We start from the raw sequence: 17,893 nt of genomic DNA, 5'->3' as shown, positions 1-17,893 counted from the left end.
TATCACTGTGTCAGACACTGACTTGACTCTGCTACACAGAGAATTCAGTGGTTAAATATGTCTTGTTATTGACCCGTTTCCAATTTATTGTAGCTGTACTGCTTCCTTCCAGATAATTCTAAGATGGCTAAAGCAGCATGTTGTTATCTGTGGCCAAATGCTGCTATACTGAACCAAAGCCAGTACTGCCAAAGATGCAATAGACCAATATCCTCAGATTAGTATTTCCAGTTCCATCTCTTTCATTCAGTCTTCGCATGGAGCACTCTCAGGTCTCTCACAATCTTTCTTGTTACAAGAGCTGTTTCTCAGTACTAATTGTTGACAGAATGACAGAGCCTAATAAATTTTTATAATGATCTGAGCATTTTCACCTAATGAATTTTATGTAGCAACACAGAAGAGTAGTGGTACCATATTTTGGGTTTTTTTCTGCCATATTTTATAACAGAGAGACAAACAAGCCAGAAATAAGAAAGTAGAAATTATAGGTCTTTGTATGCTATAGGACTCCAGTTCACTTCCCTGTGGCCATAGAAACAAAAGATAGATTTAATTTTTTCTACCCTGACATATGTTTTGCATATAATAAAAATTCCTTGTTGAAATATGCTAGTAGAATAATTCCTGTAGTCTCAGTTAAGCACCAACTGTTCAAACCCAAATGCAGATCAGCACAACCCACCCAATATTGTGCAGACTACCAGGCTTTTTTACATTGTTTTACACCTCCTTTATAGTTTTTTATCATTATTGGTCCCAGCTTCTACAATCCTTAATTATCATAATTATTCTATTTTTCACAAGCATCTCAATAGAATATTCTAAGGAAAAAAATATACGGAGCTACACAGCTGGAGATGCAGGTTCATAGAGTAGATGCAATTGAAATTTTTGGTCACAAACATGATTGAAAGCTAAATTGAAGAGAGGAATATAGGTATTAGTAACAAGCAAGTTCATCAAGAAGTAAATTTAGCTCAGCATTATCTGTGCTGGCAGTTGCATCAATGCCTTTCAAGACATGGGAAGCTTTTCCAATGCAAAAACTCACGCTGAAAGAGAGAAATCCTGCTCGACACTGCGATTCATCTGAGCAATTGAAATTTGAATTGTCACGAGTGGAGACCAAAATAATTAAGTTCACTGGCATCTATAGTTATGAATACTGCCCAGCCTGTGAGTGGTTCTGTATGAGCCAGGAGGACAGTACATACACCAGAAACAGACTGTTTGAAACAGCTGCACAATTTCCAGCCATGGAGGTTTTAAAGAAATGACTGCATCTGTAACAAATGTTTTAGGTATAGCTAACCTTAGATCTGTTTAGGTTGGAGAAGACCCTTAAGATCAAGTCCAACTGTTAACCTAGCATTGTCAAGTCCACCACTGAACCATGTCCCTAAACACCACATCTACACAGCTTTTAAATACCTTCAAGGGTGGTGACTCAACCACTTCCCTGGGCAGCCTGGTCCAATTCTTTGGCAACCTTTCTGTGAAGAAATTTTTTCCTAACATCCAATCTAAACCTCCCCTGGTGCAGCTTGAGGCTGTTTCATCTTGTCCTGTTGCTAGTTGTCTGGAAGAGGAGACCTACCCCCATCTGCCTACAACCTCCTTTCAGGTAACTAAAGAAAGCAATAAGGTCTCCCCTGAGGCTCCTCTTCTCCAGGCTAAAGAACCCCAGTTCCCTCAGCTGCTCCTCATAAGACCTGTTCTCTAGACCCTTCACCACCTTTCTTGCCCTTCTCTGGACACACTCCAGCACCTCTGTGTCCCTCCTGAAGCGAAGGGCCCAAAAGTGAACACACATTCGAGATGTGGCCTCACCAGTACCAACTACAAAAGGACAATCACTTCCCTGTTCCTGCTGGCCACCCTGTTTTGGATACAAGCCAGGATGCCATTGGCCTCCTTGGCCACCTGGGCACACTGCTGGCTCAAGTTCAGCTGTCTGTTGACCAGCACCCCCAGGTCCTTTCCCCCCAGGTCGCTTTCCAGCCGCTCTGCCCCAAGCCTGTACCGTTGTGTGGGGTTGGTGTGACCCAAGTGCAGGACCTGGCACTTCTCCTTGTTGAACCTTATGCAATTGGCCTCAGCCCATCGGTCCAACCTGCCCAGCTCTCGCTGCAGAGCTTTCCTATCCTCAAGCAGATCAATAACTTAGTGTCATCTGCAGGCTTACTGAGGAGCCATTTGATCCCCTCATCCAGATCATTGATAAAGATATTATACAGGACTGGCCCCAATACCGAGCCCTGGGGAACACCACTTGTGACCAGCTGCCAGCTGGATGTAACTCCATTTACCACCACTCTGAGCTCAGCTACCCAGCCAGTTCTTTACCCAGCAAAGAGAATGCCCATCCAAAACATACAGGACTACCCCACCACTTCTCCTTCCTTGCCTATCCCTTCTATAGAGTTTATAGCCACCCATTGCAGCACTCCGGTTGTGTGAGTCACCCCACCATGTTTCTGTGATGGCAAGTATATAAGTTTTCCTGCTGCACAATGGCTTCCAGCTCCTTCTGTCTGTCGCCTATGCTGTGTGCATTGGTATAGGTGCACTTCAGCTGGGCTGCATTCCATCACATTTTGTGGGGGAGAAGTCCTAATTCCTATGTGGCCATTCCCAGGTGCTTCTCTGGGTTCTAACACATCAATAACTATTGTGTCTTTGCTGCCACATGGATCTCCATCCTCCACCTCCACTGAGGGGCAGACCAAAGGACCTTGCTAGCACGTTGTCTCTCAAATATTGGCATGCTGCCCCCAGGATTAACTCTAGCAAGCCTGGTTTTATCCCTTTCCCCCTTCAAATCTAGTTTAAAGCTCTTTTAATGAGCCCTGCTAACTCCTGTGCAAAGATCTTTCTCCTACTTTGAGACAGGTACTTCAATACCTGCAATACTACTAGAAATAAGTGGTTCTGCTATCATCAGTCAAGCCTTCCTACCCAGTAAGCCTCTTCTGTGAACAGCAGGGCACCTAAGGAGCAATCCTGCCTGACTGAAAATCTCTAGCTGGAGTCCTTGGGCATCTGGAGTCCATTCACAGGAGTACTCCCAGAATCATGACAAGACTAGAAAACCAACAATATTTTCAACAAGTCTCTCTGGAGTAATTATAAACAACCCAGTCATGCACAAGATAAACAATTCCCAGTTCAATTGCTGAACAATTACTGTTGCAATAGCCAAATAGAAGAATAGAGATCTGTGAAGTGTAATTTTTGAATCCCAAGAGATAAAGAGGAGAAAAACATCAGTGTGTTAGACCATTCCCTACACTAAGGAAAGCATCCACATTTGTTCTTGGCTTTTCATTAATCATATGCTCTGCTGTATACTCATCCAAGCAGATTTTGTTCTGAAGATAATAGAACATTTATTAATGGAAAGGCAGATACATTCTTAGTAAGTGAGGTGTCACTTCTTCCTGATCTTCAAGTGTCATACTTGCAGATAGAATGTTCTTTGAAAAAAGGAAATACAGCAAAACAGCAGCTTCAAGGACAATGAAAACTTTTGGAGTTAAACCATCGTAATGTTCTTATTTTGCTAAAAACCTTTTGATGAATCATTATTAGCTTTAATTGCCATTGATAAAAATGAGGTACTTTGAACAGCAAAGTGGATCTACAGTCTTTCAACTGGGACCAGGTATTTTAAAATATATCTAAGGATTATCCTGTGTACAAGCTGTTTGCTGTAAATTAGAAGAAGTATCTGAAGAGTAAAGGTAGGCAAGCATCACAGTGCTAAGAGACTATTTAAAAAAAAAATTAAGATATTGCCACTTCCACACGTTTGGGGTCATATTCAACCAAACTGGTACATCAGTCAATCCAACATAATAGCATGTATTAGTCAAAGGAATAAAATAAAAAATTAGAGGTAGTTATGTATATAGTCACTTGAGTAATCTAGGTCGTTTGACCCAGAAAAAACAAGAAAATTACAGACAGGGGTTTTTTTCATCTAAAAGGACAGTAAACCTGTTCATCTTCTGTACTTCACATTAAAATAGTTTATTAAAAATGCAAATGGATTCTTTTTATTTCACGAAATTATGTATTTTTTTTTTTTTTAATCAAAGTATAAGTGATTTAAACTATAGAAGAAAAAATTCTGGTAAGATCTTCCTTTAAAACCTCATGCAGGCGCTGTTTTGATTTCATTTTCCATGCCATTTTATGTTGCACATGGGTATTCACAGATACAAATTTTCATCTACAAAAATATTCTTAGTTACATTTTCTATCTATGGGATTTGTTTCTAAGCTCATATAACTGCCCAAAGCTATCCAACCAAAAAAAGGTCCTCTCAATTCTGAAATTCAGATCAAGCAAATCACACTATGATCAGAGAGAAATCTGTAAGAAGAAACAAGAGCTAAAGATGACAGTGGGAAAGACATGCTTAGCTCTAGCTTTTAGAGACATGAAACATTTGAGTTCACCACTTATCGTTCCAAAAGTTCTCACAGAACGCCTGCAGGCTCTTAAATTACCTGAAGCACTACTTCCATGTTTCTCATTTCGACTCTGTACAGAGTATAATAGCAAATACACCAAGATTCATGTATGCAACCATGGAACAAAAATGTCATCGCAAAACTGTCTACACTAAGGTTTGAAAGTACTGAAGTAGGCAGCAAGAAAGAACAAAATGAAAAAGCCAACAAGTTGTCCTTTTTTACAAATTCATGATCCCTCCCATTGAGTATTGAGGCTCTTTCTTCTGCTACAGCTTCAGTTCCAGCAGAGAGGAGGGAATCAGAAAGAGGAGGACAGACCACCATCCTGAAAGCTGGAATGAGATGAAAGCTAAAAGGCATGTGAAATTGGAAAGGGGGACGGGAGCAGAGCAGCTCCCAAGTCAACAGCCATAGCAGCAGAAGTTTATGCTCTTGACTGATCTCACAGACAGAAAATCTTCACTTCCTTCCTTAAGCCCATGTTTTAGGCAATTGTATTTAAAGGGTCCAAACTAACACTGCTATATTTTATGCAAAAGGAAGCAGTGTTTAGAAGAGAATCCAAGAAGCAGAAAAGGTTTTCTCCTGGCTCTAAAGCTGAATAACCTTTGTACCACCATGCTACAGTCCTTTGACCTTCCTTCCCTTTGGATGAAGGAGCCTTAACGTGCCTCTACGACAGCCTACAGGCATTAAGTTGGTATTTATTGTGTGCAACTTTCAGAGCTCATTTTTAAAGCATTCCATATTGCCTTCTGCATTATTATCAGAGCTACCACAAAATACCGAATCCAAGCTATACCAAGAGAGAGAGCTGGAAAGACCTACCCTAAGGTACCACATGCAACTCTGCTATCAGTTCACAGGGCTACACCATCCTAGAAGAAACAGGCCCATTATTTCACACACTGCAAGTTAATTTTTCAAGCTAGTTATGGTTTACACAAATTTGCAGCATTAACTAAGAGTGGGGTAGCCAAGTCCCCCTATCATCTGTGCTGTCACTTTTTCCTGCAGGGAGAAGACACCCAAGGAGTGAAAGTGACATGGCTCCAAGCAATCACCCTTGGAATTACTTTGGTCCCATTCCCTGCTCTCTTAGTTTCTTATGACCTCTCTGCACTTCTTCACCCTTTTAATCAGGTGAAGGATCAAAAATGGCACCTCATTATCTCTAGGCATGCTTGGGAAGATAAACACATTAAAGGCTGTCAATTTATAATCATGTCTATTGTTATATTATATAACATACATTTAACATTTATATAACAATATATAACACACTAATAAACGTCAATTCATACAGCACTGTGAACCAAAAAGTTCCCGGTTGGCAGCTTTATACTTCATAACAGTGGGCTAAATTTTGTACGGGTTATTTCTGACCCTAAGCGCGTCGTCTCAAACAACTGTCCTACAACAGGCAGTAGAGAGGATGTCTGTTCTTGTTCCTAATTGCACTTGTGTGTTCTGGAGAAGAATGGCTGGGAAATGTTTTCTTAGTAATACTTTCCATTTCATCTGCCATTGTTAATTGAGAGACACGCTATTTCATTATGTTTCTCTTCCTGGCAGCCTGCACAGTAACTGCACACAGTAGCTAGAGACAAGTGGACTAGCAGTTCTGGAATTGCGAACAGGAAAGATGAACAATTTGTAAATTAATCTCTTCTCGTGGTAACAAACAACTGAAGTATTTATAAAGAAGCAGTTTTACACCAGTTCCATTTTGCTGCACACTGAATAATGTCAACCTATTATGAAAGTGTTTGTACTATTCAAATAGTAAATGAGCTCCAGCTCCTTCCTGGAGTTCATTATTTTATAAACTTGACTTTCACAGGGGTACAAAGGAGAATAAAAGGATTTTTGAGGAAGAGATGTCAATTTCATCTGGGGATTAGTGTGCTTTATTCCCCTGTTCTGTTGTACATGACACTGGAGAAGGAACTCCTAGATCAGTCCCAAAGTGTGGTTTGTTGGTGAGGTTGAACTGTGTACAGTATGTAGCACAAGAGTCATGCCTGTGAGAGGAAAAAGAAAAATATAACCACAGAAAGTGGACACACAAACTGTTTTTTCCTTACTATAAAAGTTAGTCCTATTATTGCCATGACAGCTACTTATATTTCTTTTCTTTTCCTGAACCAAATCTTCAGAAAGATCATACTACCGATGTTTAACTGCAGGTGACTTTTTTTTTTTTTAATGGAAACAAAGCTTTCTTGTAAAAATGTAGAAACTAGTTCTTGCTTCAGCATCCAGATCAGTAGATGTGTTAATACATGTGAGGTGTTGAGCTCTTCAGAAAATCCAGGTCAGACAGTCAGAACAGAAGTCCTTTGTAGAGGTTACATTATGTATTATTGTTGGTCTATGCCATGGGTTAGGCTCGCCCTTCCCAATAACAGCAAAGCAAATGTTGAACAAGTGTTGCTAGCTCAAGCACTAAAGTTCTGAAAATCAATACATGCAGTTTTAAGAACGGAATGTGTTGAATTGGTGAACTCTTATGAATTAGATTTGCAAAGCAATTACATGTATAAATAACTACATATTCACTGTGAGAATGATGGCAAACAATACTGAACAGTGGGGCCAAGCTTCTTTCCACAACAAGTAAGAAGGGAACTTTGTTCAATTATATATCCAAGCATGGCAAAGAAGAGAAGACTGACAGTATCCAAAAAATATCAGGAAAATAAAACTGCTTCTTTTTGTGTTAAGCATTCTATTTGAGACACAAAATAATATATATCTGTTTTTCAGTATTTAAACCTTGACAGAATAAAAATAGATGGCCATCAATAAAAGAAAGTGCTCAAAACAGGAGGCATAAGGCACAAGGTGTTCTGGATAAAGGCAATAGCTCTTTCTCTCTGTAAGGCTGCATAATGGGACCCTTGTTATAGCTTTCTGAAAGTCAGAAACTTAATCCTTGATGACCTGTTTTTTCTACAGAACTTTCTTGAAAGTTCTGTTTAGAGGCATGCAAAATTATGCCTTCAGGTATTTAAAAGAAAACCAGTACATGGCCTAAGGAAAAGGATGTTAAAGTGTTTGAAACAGTTGCTTTGGGGGAAGAAGTATCTTCTTTTATATGCAGGGTATTAAACTTGACGGGGGTGCTCTTTATCAGGCCTGAGAAGTTTTCTTTCAGTTTATCAAACCAGATAGGTCATGTTAACACACAGCTATCACAACTGGGTATAACTCGGATCATCTATAGGCCACTGATTCATGCAAATTAACACACGTGTTCCTGACCCATCTTGGGAACCCCATCAGCATACACACACAAGCTCAGAACTGCCCAAGTTAACTGGAACACCCTGGGAGGGAAGCTGTGTTAGCCCGGACAGCAGGATGCAGTGTGCATGCAAATACACCATCTCTGGTCTAAAGCTACTTCATTTAGACCCAATTCAGGCATCTCTGCGTAAGTCACATCCCTTGTGCAAAAGAGGCTGGCTGTGCTTGAGCATTATGCAGGTTTGATGCAACTCAGAACTCCTAAAAAATCTACAAATTAAGTGATAAAATAAATCAAAACAACAAAAAGATCTTATTTAGTTGTTGATTTTTAAAACATATTTTAAAATTCCAGAGCAGGTTGGAAATCAGGTCAACATATTCTTGATTGTGCAAGATTTCTTCCATACACATTCTATTTTTTAAAACCATGATTTAAAAAAAGGAAAACCTCAAATGACAGGGTTTAATCAGAAGAAACTATTCCACAGTATAATATATCTCCGTATTTGGACAGGGTTTTTCCCCCAGATGTTTTGGCTAGAATTTTTCAGTTCCTTCATTCCCAGTTATAGTCCCCTTTTTTCCAAGTCTGAGTTCTTCACCCTCCCTGGAATTTCCATGTAACAAATAGAAAGCCATCACGGTCTGTCTTGGAAGTTGCTTGGCCAAACTTCTCATTTTCAGTTGCTTTTATCTTTCCTCATTAATACATTCTTCCATCTCTTTGAGCATGTTTAATTCTTGATGGGCTAGCATTTGAGATTAGAGTTAAAAAAATACAAGGAAGAAAGATAGTCCAAGGTAACATCAGATTTTTTTCCAGCTAACTCGATAATGAGAACTCATTCAAAACTGTCCTAGAAGAATATTTTCATAGATAGGAGATCATTGATTATGAGGAACAACAAGCAATCAAACTAATCAACATATCCCTTTTTTTTTTTTTTTTTTTTTTTTTTTTAAGCACTTAATCCCAACTACTTCGGGTGATTTCCACATGGTTGACATATAGGAAACTGGTGATGTATGTGCTGGCACTAAAAGACTGTGATGAAGAGAGCTGAAGGAAAGGGTTAGGGCCGCAGGAGCGAGAGCTAGTCTCTGAAAGGTGGATCACATAGTAACGGATATTCATGAGATAGAGGAAGAGCAAACATCTGGAAAGCAGATCAAATTATTCGGCAGGGCAGGAAAATATTCAAAGCGGTGAATCTCAAGGATGAGGCCAGTCTTCTGTGTTTTAAGGATTAATACAATATTAAGAGTTTTTAACATACAAACTTCAAAACAACATTATCAGTGCTATGCTGAGGCAAGTGTGTTTTCGGTGTACCTGCAGCAGCCAGCTCTGTCCTAGCCAGGGTAGCAAAGCACAGCAGTACAGCAGACTGCCAAAACCCCAGCATACGTTCAGTAGCTAAAGCCTACCCTGCTGCAGGCCCGCTGCTGTGTGTGTAGAAACCAGTTTTAGGACAGTTTAGACATGTCATGTGCTTGAACCATTCCCCTGATCGCAGCACAGCATACCCAACTCTAGCTGAAGATGTAGATTGGGTTTGGGTTTTTCTCCTAGAGTTTAAGAATTGCATGCATCTATATAGAATTACATAAACTCATATATACACAAACACATATGTTGGTTTTTGTGTGTGTGTTTATATATATATGGATTTAGAGTTCAAATTTGTGACTGATTCATGGAGTTTCAGATCCGAATCTGGATCGAGGTGCTTCGTTTGGGGAAGTGGGCGCAGAGACAGAAGAATTCAGAGTTCTAATGTGCAGCAATAAGGATAGAGGTTCTGAAACTAACATGAACTTTGTGAAAACAAACAAAGAAAACAGGTATATTTACATTAAAACTCAAGAATAGTCTTTTTGATCTTTTTAAGAAAGGAACGAAATTTAAGCCCAATGCTCTACAGGTGTCATGTCTGTTCTTGTAACAGCTGTCCATTAACACCCAGATCTGGCTCACCTGTGAAAAACTGCCGTTTCAACCAACTCCCAGGAATATCACAAAACACTCTGTGTGCTGGTGGGCACAAGAAACATTCCATACTGCAATTAATTTCCTTACACACAGGGATTTCTGCTTCTTACACCTGCACTGAGCATCTCTTAGAAATGCTAAGACTACCATGGAGAAGTTGCACTGTATTTCTCACACAGTAACGCATTTGGTCAATGTGAGACAGGACTGCTCAGGAAGAGAGCAGAGTTTGTCTCCAATGGGCCACATTACACTGCCAACACAATGCAGAGCTACTGCCTACAAAACATGAAATCTCAGCATAAAGTATACAGCATGATGATTCCTGTTCCTTTTCCCAACCGGAAAGCTACATTAAAAGGAGTAATCATAGATAAAAGGGCTGTACTTAACAATATACAACATAGTACATTTTTAAAAAGCAAGTTATTCTGAACACTTTCCATCTAGAGTTTCAGTCTCTCTGAGCACCAGCCTCAGAGGTCAAGCACTATGACAAGGATTATTGATGCTGAAGGAGAAGTCCATAAAGATAAGTGAGTCTGAAGTCTTTATAAACAATTTTTGAATGGCGAGTTCCTGAATTCAATCTATTGATATACTAATACATTACAGATACAATCTCAAACACATTAAATGTCATTTCTTTCTCACCTGGAATAAATTTTAAGACTTGGTACAGTGTATTAATTCAGTATTTTAGCCAATTTAATAATTGGCTAAAGCTGGAACCAGTGTTCCAAAATAAGGAGGAAGAATAATTTCAATAGATATAGTATATACCTGCAGGCTCATGAAGCAGTAAAAATTTTTCTGCATTTCTGCAGTGCCAAAATTAGGACCATCAGCAGAAGAAACACAGAGGATGTAAGTAAGGGAACTAATCAGATACATAAAAACACAGGTGAAACTTGTGAGAACATAGACAATACGCTTATTTACCAAAACCTAGAAAAACACCTTAGAAGAAAATATGCTAATAAATACACCACAGGGGTGCTCTGACTTACAACATCTGGCTGTTGTTCTTAAGAGCTAAGATGCAGTCCTGTGAATCCATCACATTATATGAATGCAATTACTGGCAGGAGCAAAGGGATTCAGAACATGACCTGGAGTTAAAAAACATCCCGATGAAAGCATTCTGTGGATTTGTCAACTTTTCACTTAATGGGGTGGTATACAGGGCTGTAGCATTGTGGGGACATTTAAAAAAACCTTTTTAGTGTCACTCAGAGGTCCTTCTCCCTTGTAGGGAGGTGGGGTATGTCTTCTTTCCCAGACAACTAGCAACAGGACAAGAGGAGATGGCCTCAAGCTGTGCCAGGGGAGGTTTAGATTGGACATTAGGAAAAATTTCTACACAGGAAGGGTGGTGAAGCATTAGAACAGGCTGCCCAGGGAGGTGGTTGAGTCACCCCCCTTGGAGGTATTTAGAAAATGCATATATGTGGTGTTTAGGGACGTGGTTTAGTGCTAGATTTGGCAGTCCCGGGTTAATGGTTGTACCTGGTGATCTTAAATCACTTTTCCAACATAATGATTCTATGTCTTGTATAGCAATTTGAAGCTGTTCAGTAAAAGCAGATGTATCAACAACATAAATACGGCTGTTCGTCAAAGAAAGAAAGATTTTTCTCATTTTGGGCCCATTATCTTTGCCTGCCAAAAGATAAGACATTGAAAAGCAATAGAAGAACTAATAGACACTGTTGGTCAAGAGAGTGACAAAATGAAAGGGCAGACAGAAGCTTCCAGGTTGTGGGCATGCACAAAACTACAAGTGGGAAAACTAGAGAATCAGGAGTCTTTTCTCACAACTGAGCTGAAACTGTGACTAGTACAGCATCACAGCTATATGTTAAAGATTTCTTAATGTAATTTTTTTCTGTATTAACAAGATCCAGCACAATCGCAGCAAAAGGTTTTTTTCTTAATGCAACTTTGATTCAAAGCAATTGGAAAAAACACTGTGGTTTCTAGAGCTATTTAGTCTAACCAAATGTGGGCAGATCCTGCTGATAAAGGAATGATTTAACTGAAATGAATTTCTATAATCAAAAATAAACTAGGCTAGAGAGCTCCAGACCAGTCTGAATGAAAGAAAACTTTAAAAACATCAATTATTTGTTGCAGCACAGTTAAATATTAATGCACCCTCTTTAATCTCCTTCCAGTCAATCACTTAAAAAATGACAAAACATGGGGTTGGAAGGGAAATAAAATGTAATGTCTGGCTAACTTCCCCTCTGTGTTATATCCAAACACTAGAAAAGCCCAAATAAATACACAGATGTAAGATAACAGAACTTGAACTTCAGAAATATATAGCAAAGCCCAGCTTTAGGCCAGACTTGAGCCCCTTCTCGTGCTGTCCTGCTGCAGCAAGTCTCAAGGACATCCTCTTAATTCAGTTGTATGGTACAAAGAGAAACAGCCACCCTTCTACCACCCTACAGGAATCACAGGGAAGGCAAAAAAAAAAAAAAAAATTAAAGGAAAATCAAAAACCAACAGACCTCTCCAAACACGCACATGAAGCCTCTCCTCACAGCTCGACATCCCGCACTGCACTACTGGCTGCAGTGGCTTGCAGCTGAAAGCCATGAAAGGACATTGGGAACACCTGGTCCCCTCTCTCCAGCTGAAACTTATCCAGCCTTACCCAAAAGGTGCCCTGCAGGGCATTGGTTGATGTCCTGTAAACATTTTAGACTCTTTTTGTATATTCAGACTGGGGTATTTCCCCATCTTCCGCGCCCAAACCTGCAAGTCCTGGGAGTGAGCCATTCCCAACAGTGGCAGAAGACTGAGCAGAAGGGTTAAGCAGGTCAGTGCAGGAGGGTAATCCCCCCAGTATTACCTGCTGGGAGGTATTACGCCACTCCTATGCTCTAGAAACCTCGACAGTTTCTCAGAGCTGTTTGTTCGTAGTCTGGTCAGCCTACTTCAGCTTGCTGGTTACATCACATTTGCAGGAGAAAATATCTTCAAAGCATTCCTTGCCCTGTGAGCTAATTGGCAAAAGGAGAATGATGACAACTCTTCCTCCTCTGGCTAGTCTGAGAAACCCTCTGTTTCCTTTGCTCTTTAGATGTTCTGACCAAAAAAAAGAAATTATATTTGAATTGCTCCAAACTTCTCTTCTTTCACCTGCAAAATAAGAGTAAAATCTAAACTCTTTAAGGTATTTACAAGGTGTTTTCAAATAAATGTTTTAACATATCTTCGGTAATACCTTCTAAATACATGTTTTGCACAGATTACTCTACACTTTTGTAGTTCTCATGTGCAGGATTGTGTTTCCCAGCAATGTTCCCAGTAACTGCCAATACCCCAAAAATCCTCCCGCAGGTGCAGCAGTTAGCTTGTACTTCCACAGTCAAGTCAAAGGAAAGAAGGCAGCCATGCCATGAACTTTTTAGGACTGAAGCCTCAGCAAGTGTAATAGCAAATGTAAAACTTCCTCAGCTAGATGTCTAAGATCTTCCAATATGTAGAATCAGTCTTACAGTACAGTCCATGTAACACATAGATGACATAATCATTTTCGCTTCATTCCTTCAATGTCCAACATTTACATATCATATGGTAAGGCAGCTATATTATTCTTTCCTTCCTTAATCTGCACACACCTCCATAACTGCATGCATTCATATCAGGTACAAAACAAATATACTTTTATGTCCAGTTTACCATATTTATTAGTCACAATTTAAATATAATCACCATAATCCTAAAATCTAGTAAATGCTTTGAACAAGATAAACTTAGTTCCTAGTCTACCTGTCCCAAGTCTTCACATCAGATTTATTTTTTTGGGAATTACATTGTCTTTTTCAACAAGTGTTTTTCCTCTTCTGCTCTACAGAAGATTCTAACAAACACCAGTGGAAGCTGAGTATGGATTAAATAATTCCATTGTATGATATAACTATGCACAAAACTATTCATTCATTTCCAAACTGCCATTATACACGTTTTTAAGAGTATCTTACCCTGAACAATGTTGGAGTAGAGACAAGTAGAAATTTGCTAGTTTCTGGAACAGCGGGGAAAGGACGGTATAGCCTTAACTTTGCTCCCTGAAAAGCACAGGTATACATCATTCCTAACCAAAGAAAAGGGAGGAAACTCCTTGACACTCTAGACACAGAACTCATTATGAAACAGGTCTGATCACTAGAGGTTAACTCTGAGACTGTAGGGGTAAAAAACTAACGGCAAGATTTTCAAATTGACAGTATGAATAGATGAGATATTAAAACAAAATCCCTAGCTGAAAAATTCTTAAGAGGTTGTCTTCCTTGGGAGGGGGGTGGGTTGTTATAGAATACAGTACACCAGTTTTGGAATATAGACATTTTTTGACCATGAATCTGGAACAGACCTAATTAGAAATGGTTAGCTCGAGTTTTTGTATACAAAAATTTAAAAGTATTGATACGCACCTCAAATGTCAGGAATATAATTCAAAAAAGAAAATACTATTGTTGATAGTTAAAGCTATTTGCAAGTGCTAGTAGGAAATACTAGCACATCATTTTGCTTTAAAGCTAGTTATTTCCTCAGTAAAGGAGCTGGAAATGTGTAGGATGCAACTTTGCAGTGATGTGATAAAAATCATAAACATTTAGCTATTTTATTATTTGTTGCACCTTCTTGTACGCAAGTCCATTTTCAAGGCAGGGGAGAAAAGATATTAAGAAAAATTGTTGTCATAGCTTAAAATTGCACTAAGATTAAATTATTTAAATGGACTGAAAATGCTGAAAACTGTTGTCAATTACCATTTTAGGTCAGCTTTCCCCCTTCTGAACACATGAAATATGTAATTTGCCTAGCTTTGCCACCAAATATATACTTTCTACAGGAACTACTGGACTGTTCAGTGGATCAAAGCTAGTCATAAAGATCTATGTTCCTGCAAATCTGACGTGTATACATTTTACTTTAGGCACATGAGTTGTGACATGAAACTTATAAAAGGGATGGTATAGGCAACATTGAATATATTGATAGTAATGCGTGTTCTTAAAGATACCCGTATAATAGTTTTTTAATAGACATTAGGTTGAGAGGAAGGGATGAGAAAACAGAAAGGTACCATAACTGATTTAAGTTTGTTGACATACTGTTTCTACTCTAGCCTCTTCTTGTACAGCCTTTCCTTATATTTAAGTTTATGATACTGAACACAAAAAAATTTATTCATATATTTAAGTGCATTTGTTTCTAACTCTGCCTTAACTTACACAGTATCTTTTTAATAAAGAAAACAAACATAAATTAATCATTTAATTCCATTATTCTGAGCTAAAATGTTTTGCAGCAGGTTAAATAAGGCAGAAATGGATCAAAAAGATAGTTTTCATAGGAAATAAGCTGCTTTATTCTTCTTGTAATAGTATATCTAAGCATACAGGCATCAAGATCCACTTACGTGAAATTATGCAGGATTTAAAAAATGAGTAAAATTAGGAATGAAGGACTTTTTGCAGTTGTTTGAATCCCGAGCCTAAAATCTCTAACCCTGAAAACCACAAAGGAGTCAGCTGCTTTTTTGACCTTAGAATTAGAAAGCCTGCTCCCATCTGAAATACACAGATTTTATTTTATATCATTATAGTTCTCCAATAAAAAAAAAACATATAAAACAAAATAAATACAAAGATTTTAGGGCTTTTTTTTTCCTTTGACATTGCAGGCTTAATGTTGTAGTTGGAAAAAATAATCAGAATTGTATAGTCTGACACTTCTTCCCTAGAAGACAATCAACAAAATATGGAAATTTTTGTTTACTCTGTAGCTACCATATACCTTGAATGAACTTTGTAAGGTCTACAAAATGAAGATGAAGAAAATGGGATAAGAGAATAAGCATCCATTCTGCTTTTTTTTTTTAAAAAAAAAAAAGCACTTAATCACTTTAGTGGAGAATTTTATTGGCTGATCTAAATGGAAATATCTTGATTCTTCTCTTACTTTACACCCCTTTTTATAATCATTGTTCCATAGAGCTCAGCAGAATTACCTGCAATTCAGATCTGAATCCAACCACTGCCAGTCTGAAGAGCCCTGGCCTTTGCAAGGCATCAATTTTCTCACTGTAAAACAGAAAGAAAACTGATTCTGCCTGGCTTGTCAAAGGAAGAACCTGCTAGCAATGAATATGAAGCATGCCTGGCAACAGTGCATGTAGGGAAACATGTACAGAAATCCCATCTTGCTTAAATTGGTGACTTGGTCACTCAGGACTAACTCTGGAGTCTAAGACTGTGCCTTATTCCTTGGACTATAGTGCTGCTCAGCCGGAGCTCCTGATGTCAATGACAAAGCAAGAAGGACAACCAAAGTTGAAGAACAATTTCCAACATGATATAGGAACCTTCACTTCCTTACGTTATACATTCTTCCAGGTATAGATTTAATAATGTAACAGGAGTATGACTCTCACCCACTTTTCATCACAATAGAGCGTTGGTTTGGGGTCAACTCAGCTAAAGATTTGGTATTAATTTCAGGAAAGCCAGAATCTTTCAAAGTCTTGAAGTTCAAAAGAAAATTAGCAGGAAGATAACACTTCAAAGATTCTATTAATGAGATTACTGATTATTTTACTCAACTTCTTTAGAAGTTCTATTAAAAGATGATAAATGCTGTCTCCCAGGTGACAAAGATTGCAGCAGGCCAGTCAGGACATTCCATTAAGAGGCATTAGACCAAGTCCTGTGTCTTCTTTTTAAGCTTGAGGGTTCTCAGAACCCAAATTTCTCCAGAAATATTTATCTTACCTTCTGTCCCTCTAGGCTCCCATCCCTGGTGACCACTCCACAGCCTTCTCCTTTTATGACCTTCAGTGAATTTGTAGCTTCACCATGCTAAGTTACACAGCGATATAAACACATATTTGCTAGATATTTCATAGTGTGGAGGGGTGTCCATCTTCTTCTGAAGCACTGGATGTGGAATACTGCCAGAGACAAGAAACTGGATCAGGTAAACCTGATTCCCTGAGGTGAACAGGGAATCTTGTTTTCTGTTACTGTGTCTTTTCATGAAAAATACTAGGTGGCAGTCTTCCCAAACCCTTCATCATCTAAGTGTCTGATCGTTACATTGCATCTAGATGAAAACACTTCATACTAAAAGTAACACCCTAAGTCAAAGAAGCAAAAGGAGAATCATAAACAAAGAATGTTATGCAGGCCGGTCATGTACAGAAAGAGATGCAGAGCCTGCCAGAGCGGTATTCACACCTCTAAAGAAGTGGGACTGTCTTTAACGGGAGGAATTTCAAAGCTGCCTCCTGAATAAGTTAGAGATAATTAACTTACCGGGAGAGAACAGAGAGGAAACTGAATTTACATGTGTTTGAATGACTTTGAGAAAAAAGGTTGGCTCTGAAACCTCAAATATTTCACCAGTTGATTTCTAAGAAGCTCAGCCTGAGATGCACAAAATCAAGGGAAAGAAAAGTGGTGACTACCTACATCAATCTGTTCAAATCAGAGATACTTCATATGTTTTATTTTGGTACAAGATACCTGAGATTTTCTTACATTCCTTAGCGTACATTTTTATAAAAATCTTTGCCCACATTGTCCCTTTCAAATATTCTGTTCACATATTACTATATCATTGTCTGAGTTAAAGATAATGGGATAATAATAATTAATTCTTCAACCAATGGTATGGCAGATGTGAAACTGGGTGAAGTAGGACCCATTAACAAGTGTTCCACTCCCCTCCACATCATCCTAGTTTTTCCAAAAACTAGTAGGCTGTAACAGAATAATATCTGTACAGACTGGTTGTAGAGTTGGTATCCCAAGTCATATACAGAAAAAGAACTTTCTAGTGACAGTAACAGCCAAGAAAGCTGATGGGCACATGGCAAAGATGTGAAGCACACCTGATCCTACAGACTCAAAAGGAGATGTGTAACAATTGAATTCTTGGGAACACGGACATCCCCAGGTCTGATGTCATAAAACCACTTTTTCCCAACTTGGACTGTGAAAAACTCTGTAGGAAAAGTTCTTCTTCCTCAAAGATCCCTGAGGAATATAGCAGCTACTTGGGTTCCTGTCACTACAAGAGCCTCTTTTCTGCCTGGAGTAAATCTCCTGTTCAGTCTGAAATGCTTCACACAAAATG

The 17,893-nt window shown here is 38.7% G+C and overlaps 1 long non-coding RNA gene across 1 annotated transcript in view; it reads right to left on the bottom strand.

Annotated features, from left to right (window-relative positions):
• LOC308060099 overlaps nt 1–17,893 on the bottom strand; it is an 87,697-nt gene that overhangs the window by 37,224 nt on the left and 32,580 nt on the right. The window lies entirely within an intron of this gene.

This window comes from Falco punctatus (assembly GCF_963210335.1).
Source record: "Falco punctatus genome assembly, chromosome: 1".
NCBI lineage: Eukaryota > Metazoa > Chordata > Aves > Falconiformes > Falconidae > Falco > Falco punctatus.
Note: the sequence above shows the minus strand (reverse complement) of the source record. Positions and strands in the feature narration are given on the sequence as shown.